We start from the raw sequence: 7,120 nt of genomic DNA on the forward strand, positions 1-7,120 counted from the left end.
CCCGTTTCTGATCCTTTAAACTCGGAGCTTTGAGATCATGGACAAGTTTACAAGCTCGCTCAGAGCTGAAGCCAAACAAGTCTGGGGTCCACTGCTCTGAAGGAGGGGCAACCTGCGGTTTTTCAGCCTCTTGTGCCTCCTTTCTTTTGCTGACGTCAGCAAGGAGTATTAGGGCCATATTAAGAAAAAATGCATTGAAATGTGGAATTATCCTTGTTGTTTTACGACAAACTGCCACTCTGTTGTACCCTGTACAAAATGCCTTATTTAGACGAGTTAGTGAAACAAATTCACAAGACGTTTTATGCACAAGGATGTAACCATTGATAACCTTGCACCTGTCCATTATTAGACATTTGATTTTGTGTAAATCCACTCTTCTGAGTTTGTGTGTGTTTGTCTGATCTTTTCAACGTTTGAATATGTTTGTGTGCTAAACAGGAATAATTTCCTTCCTTGTACTAAAACCAATTCTGATGTAAGCTTTCACTCAGTCAGCGGTTGTCTTGAAACAACAACGGTAATCTCCGCTATTTCAACTTAATCTTGAAATTTTCAACATTAAATGATCACTGATAAATATATTTTTAATGTGGTGCTAATACTCCCTCGTAAATATGAGTACATGTGGTTGTGAGACAAAAAAAAGTGCTTTTTTTGCAAAATTAAGTTGAAAGTATCATTGTACTGAGGTCTGGAAAGTGCAGTTCAATCAAAAAAGAATTAAGCAGATCGAGCCTCTTTAATAGACTGATTCACTCTCTGTAGTGTCCAAATACTAAAAAATCATTTGGAACAAAGGGAATAACTTGGCTCATTTTGTGAGCCACATTTCTAATGTAGACGTGTATAGAGTGTAAGCATTAAAAGACCATAAATGATACAGCAACATTCATGTAAAACAAATGTAAAGGTTGGAGGAAGTGGAAAGGAAGGCTCTTGGCTCTTTCAAAGGAAGAGTACCCAGCCACTGGTACAGATATGTAGACGACACCTGGGTCAAAGACAAGACACAAGAAGTGGAATCCTTCACTGCGCACATTAACGCTGTGGATAAGAACATCATGTCCACCAGGGAAGACACAAAGGACGACTGTTTGCCTTTCCTGGACTGCACTGTGCACATTGAAGAGAATGGCAACCTCAACATCGAAGTTTACCTGAAGCCCACACACACAGACCAGTACCTCCTCTTTGACTCCCATCACCCTCTGGAACACAAACTTGGAGTAATCTGGACCCTACACCACCGGGCAGAACATGTTCCCTCTAAGCCTGAAGGGAAAAAGAAGGAACACACACATGTAAAGGAAGCACTCAAAACGTGCAGCTATCCTAAATGGGCGTTCTTAAAGTCAGCAAAGAGGCACAGAAAAGAAGATCAGACACCAGCGAGGGAGGATACAAAAGACAGACGCAACAACATTGTCATCCCCTATGTAGCCGGTGTATCAGAGAAACTCAGGAGGGTTTTCTCCAAGCATGACATCCCGGTGTACTTCAGACCCAGCAACACACTCAGACACAAACTGGTTCACCCGAAAGACAAAACCCCAAAACACAGACTTAACAATGTGGTGTATGCTGTACAGTGCAGCGAGGAATGCCCAGACCTCTACATCGGAGAGACCAAACAGCCACTTCACAAGCGCATGGCACAACACAGAAGAGCCACCTCCACGGGACAAGACTCAGCTGTTCATCTGCATTTTAAGGTCAAAGGTCACTCTTTGAGGATGCCAACGTTCACATTTTGGACAGAGAGGACAGATGGAAAGAGGAGTGAAAGAAGCATCTATGTCCACTGTGAGCGACCATCTTTGAACAGAGGCGGTGGTTTACGACACCAACTGTCTGCCATCTATAATCCAGTTTTGAGATCCCTCCCCAGACGCCTTAACACCCACTCACATCGTGGGCCATCTGACCTCAGGAAATCACATGATAAGGTGGGACCAGGTTTCACAATGAACTCACCTGAAACTCTGGCTGATTGGGACCCACACCCAGTTTCACACCTTGGCTCAGGCGATTAGAGGATCATCAGGGGGTCCTTTTGTCCCTCTGTGGGGGGAAACTCCCACAGGGCTTATATCTGTGACTCTCCACCATTTGACCTTAGAACTGAAGAAGCTTCTTGGATGAGAGGTGAAACGTCTTCAAGCAACTTAAAGAAGTCCAGACGCTTTTCTTTCCAAGCTCCTTAGACTATCTGGGATAATAAATTTCATATTGCATGTATATATGTCTACCAATTAAATCTGGCCTGAGGTCTGCCATGTTTTAAATTCAGTTATTTCTCTCAGAAATTTGAGATCAAAATTACGACTGTGTTACCTTTATACTGTCACTAGTTAGTGCAAATAGCTCAATGGGACATGGTGACCCTTTTTACAAACTGATTTGCAATTTTGATCAAAGTTCAGTTTTTCATTGATTATGGTCCCAAGATATTTCTATGATTGTACTTGCTCTATTTTCTGACCTTTAATTAAAGTGACTGCGTGCCCATTTTGTTGTTTCCTAAAATCAACAACCATATCTTTTGTTTTAGATATGTTCAGCTGGAGATAAGACTCCTCACACCACTGAACAAAGTCATCAATGACTGGACCGTGGTTAGTTTCACCCTCTTTCAGTAAGCTGACAATAACAGAGTCATCTGCATATTTAATGATGGCCCTGTTTTCATATCTGCTCTGACACATGTTTGTATAGAGAATGAATAATAAGGGCGATAAGAGACACCCTGGAGGAGAACCTGTGGAGGAGAACACTGGGTCAGACAGAACCCCATTTATTCTCACTCTTTGTGACCTGTCAGTTAAAACATCTAAACTCCAGCCCAGCAGGTTTTTCCTGATTTCAAACTGTTCTAAAAGTCTTTTAATTAAAATATGGGGCTGTATTGTATTAAAAGCTGAAGAAAAATCAATGAAAAGAAGTCTTGCAAAAGTCCCTTTACTCTCTACATGTTTAAGAATCAGATTTAGTAAAGTCAAAAGTGCGTCCTCCACTCCTCTATTGGGCCTGTATGCAAACTGCATTGGGTCCAGCTGATGTTCAATCTCTTTCATAATCACATTTCTGATGATTTTTTCAAAGATTTTCATTACAACTGAAGTGAGGGCAACAGGCCTGAAGTCGTTTAGAGTTGTTGGACGACTAGATTTAGGGACCGGAGCCACGACTGCTTCTTTCCAAAGAGAGGGCACATGTTGTGTTTGCAAGGATTTATTAAAAATAACCTGAAATATAGGACTGAGTTCGTCAGCACAAGATTTAATTAGGCGGCCACTAATATTATCAGGACCCTGGCTCTTGTTCACATTGACTGTATGAAAGGCCTTTTTGACATCGCTGAGTTCAATGATAAAGTGCTGAGTATCTCTCCGTTTCTGTTTCAGTTCCAAAACTTCCAGGTTATACTCAGCACAGATGTTTCTGTACACTATGCCGGCCACTTGGTTATGGCGTTCCATTGTGAGATCAGTATTTTAAAGTAGGTTATCTTATACCCATAGTCAAGGTAGATGAAGTATGTTAAACAGCTGTAGAACATAAATATATTCCTTAGTCTAGGTTGTGTGCAAAGTATGTAACTTAGTTTTCCTTATATTTTTAGGTTAAAGAACATGACCCCCTTCGCAGTATATTCTTATAGTATGTTAGACAAATGTTCCAGTATATTTTGGTAGTAGGTTAGACAAAAGTTCAAGTATATCTTTGGGGATTAAAAAGAATGTGACCATCTTTGGGTTCTGTTAGACAGGTGGGCGCCACCATTTATCTGCTGTGAATGTTTTACACTGTTTTCTTGTCATGTCAGACTGCTTAAATCATTTCTGAGAATGTTGTGTGCAAAGGACCTTGTGCCGATAATAGCAGAAACAGACCACATTCTGTGCCCCCACTCTTGTAGGAGGTAGAAAGACAGGGAGCCCGAGGTCATAACTTAGGCGCCATGACAGATAAGGGACTGTGAATGTTTAGGTTTACGACCAGGTGGGGGCCAGTGGAAAGTATAAAAAGCTGTGTAACACATCACCATTTTGAGACTTGCTGTGACCCTCTCATGCATCTCTCCCCATCCGGATGGTTGTTTATGCTCATTGTGTGAAAATTGTATGGAAATAAAGGATTGTTGATTGAGCATTTATACACCGAGTATTGTCCTTCCTTCAGCCCAAAGATTCAAAGAATTGGGAGATTTCAACAACTTGGTGCCGTGACCCGGATCTTTGGTGTGCTGAGGAGGGGCAGATTTGGCCTGTGGTGAGATCGTGCTGCGAAGCGAACAGAGGACGGTCCAAACATAAAAAGGTAAGCACAGCCTGTTGTATTATAAATACCAAATGTGCATATTGGGCTTTCCAAATTAATCTGTTCGCTGAGTTACACGTATTTTCACATTAAATTGTCGGTGTCTGGTTTTCGGCGCAAGATACTAACAACATAAGTTGAGGCTGAATTCAAGTGTTATAGGAATTTTCTAGCAAGATACTAAAAATATTCTACGTTGAGACTAGAAATCAAGTGTGTTATAGGAACTGGCTCTAGCAAGATACTAATCACATTCTACGTTGAGACTAGGGTGCAGCCCACTTTTACCCTACATAATTAATTTTGTCTATGACTGGCCTCTGTTGCAAGAAATGGGGAAAAGCTTCCAAAACGCGGCCAAAGTGTAGAATATGAAATAGAGGTGAAATAGAGTCTGGCTTGTGGTGCGCTTGCATTTTCAAAGGTGAGCTCAGAGGTTTCTGTGTGTGTTTCTGCTGATGAGACGCGCTTGTTGTGTTTCTGTGTGTTACTGCTGATGAGACGCGCTTGCTGTGTTTCTGTGTGTGAAATATGAACATGGTGACAGTGACGGTTGATGTGTGAATGGGAGGACATTAGAGCAAAGACACATTTTAGGATCAAAGGTTGATGCCTAGTGGACCTGTGGAAATTGGTTTTGTTCATGGTGTGGCAACCCCCCTGCCTGTGGACGCGCAGTCAGGTCCAGCGGCGTCTGGTTAGCCGAGGTGGTGACTTGGGAACTGAGGACTCCCGCATAGCTACAGAATAATACTGAAAATGTTTGTGTAATCACGGGTTTACGTTTTATTCTGGATGAGAACATAGAGCAAGACACATTTTGCGAACAAAGGTTGAGTTCTAAGAATAGTAAGAGAATAAGGTTAAATAAGGTTAAATAAGGTTAAAAAGGTTGAAAAAGGTTGTATTCCTCGTTTCAGTGGTTGAAATTGTTGTTTGCCTGTCCCCTGACGAGTGTTAAATTAAATAAAGAGGGTATTTGGAGCCACATAGAGATAGACGGGCTAAATTGAGTGTATTACTCTGTGGTGTAATAAAAAAAAAAAAAAGGAGAGAGAGAAAGATAGGACGGTGTAGTGTGTGTGAAAGCGCCGTTAGAGTCGGCGTCTCGTCTGAAGTGCGGGAGTCAATTAAAGTAACAAAAAGAATTGGTGTCTAAAAGTGTGTATTTGTGGTGTGCAGAAATTGCGGCAGGAGGCCGTGTCGCGAATTGTTGCAAACTGTGAAGTCAATTGGGGGGTTTAATTTGGTTTTATTTTTATGGGGAAGAGAAACTGCGGTATCCAGTCCGTGGCGCAGTTTGAATAAATCGTGAGGCAAATGTGGCGCGATCTGAAGATCGTGAGCCTAATTGTCCTAGTTAGGTTGAGGTGTATAAGAGCGGACGGCACCCGCTCTTTGTTTTGATTAGGGCGTTGTCCTGAATCAGCAGAAGTGTCTCGCAGAAAGTTTGTATGGGACTGCGAGAAGTATGAAGTGTGTGTGAGCCAGCCTCGAGGGGCGGGTTCACAGGCGGAACGAACGAAGAGTAAAATGTGTGTGTGTGTGAGAGAGAGAAAGAAAAGGTGGGGGCCGAGTGACCAGCCCACGAGTGTGTGTGTGAATTCCTTGATGACAAATAGGGAGACGAAGTAGATTAGTTGAGTTTCTGTGAAACAATAATAGTCAAGAAATCATAGTGATCAAATAGGAGAAAATGAACTAAAGTAAATAAAGCAAATTAAAAGTGGATTAGCGTCAAAGTAATGATAAATAAATTGATCAAACTAATAGTGACATTTAAAGGTGATCAAGTATTCAAGGATGAATGGAGAATTTGATTACTGACTGTATGAGAGCTGTTGGGGTGAAAGGAAAATGAGGTTGGAGGAGTGAGTTAACAGGTTAATGTGTGGGTGTAAAACAATGGGGTAAAAAAGAAAATGATGAAAACAAAGAAAATAAAAGTGTGGAAGTGTGAGTGGGAAATTGTCTCCAACTGGGGGAAGCAGTGACACTACAGGTCACCTTCTTCCCCTGCTGGACACAAAACAAAAAATAATTTGGAGTGTTGTGGATGAAAAGAATTAATAACAACATCAAGAAGATTTTTTGTGTTTGCGGTTAAGATCAAATAAAAATTTCATTTTTGGGGTTTAAAGTCAGTAGAGGTCAAAACAAAATAAGTAGAGATGTGTTGCTTTAGGAGTGATGAAAACATCTGCAGTCACAGTGAATAATGAAAGTCTCTCAGTCTGTCGTTTACAGGTGGGGAACGGACCTGGATCAATTCTCCACGGGCAGCAGTCGGAAGAAAATTATAGGTTAAAATCATTAGAAAAATAAAATAAAATAGAAACACCCAGCCAGAATTTTTGGCTGAATTGTTTTGCAGCTTCCCGTCCTCATCCTGAACAAGCAAGCTCCAAGGAAGCTAATCTCTCCCTGAAGACACCGAGTGCAGTTCCAGAAAGCATGAGCATGAACATCAACAGTGGACAGAGGTCCAAGAGACAATACCAGAGTTATGAGCAGAGAGGTCCAGCAGCGCTGTGGGCAAACGGCATCAGAAAGAGAAGATCCACCATCTAGATTGGATGGATGGAGATGCGTTTCCAGCAAGCTGCAACCTCACTGTGTGTGAAGGACTTTTGAGAGGACTGTCTGAGTTTGACATTTGCCATGTTTGGAGCGAGATGGCAATGAAAGAGACAGTGGGACAAAGAGATACATGGGACAAAGCTGAAAAGAACTGACTGCCATTGGACAGAAAAGTGGGAGAGAAGAACGGAGAGAAAGGAGCAGAAGAGAACTGAGG

This window comes from Neolamprologus brichardi, chromosome 11, assembly GCF_056152115.1.
Source record: "Neolamprologus brichardi isolate AB-2024 chromosome 11, ASM5615211v1, whole genome shotgun sequence".
NCBI classification, from domain to species: Eukaryota; Metazoa; Chordata; class Actinopteri; order Cichliformes; family Cichlidae; genus Neolamprologus; species Neolamprologus brichardi.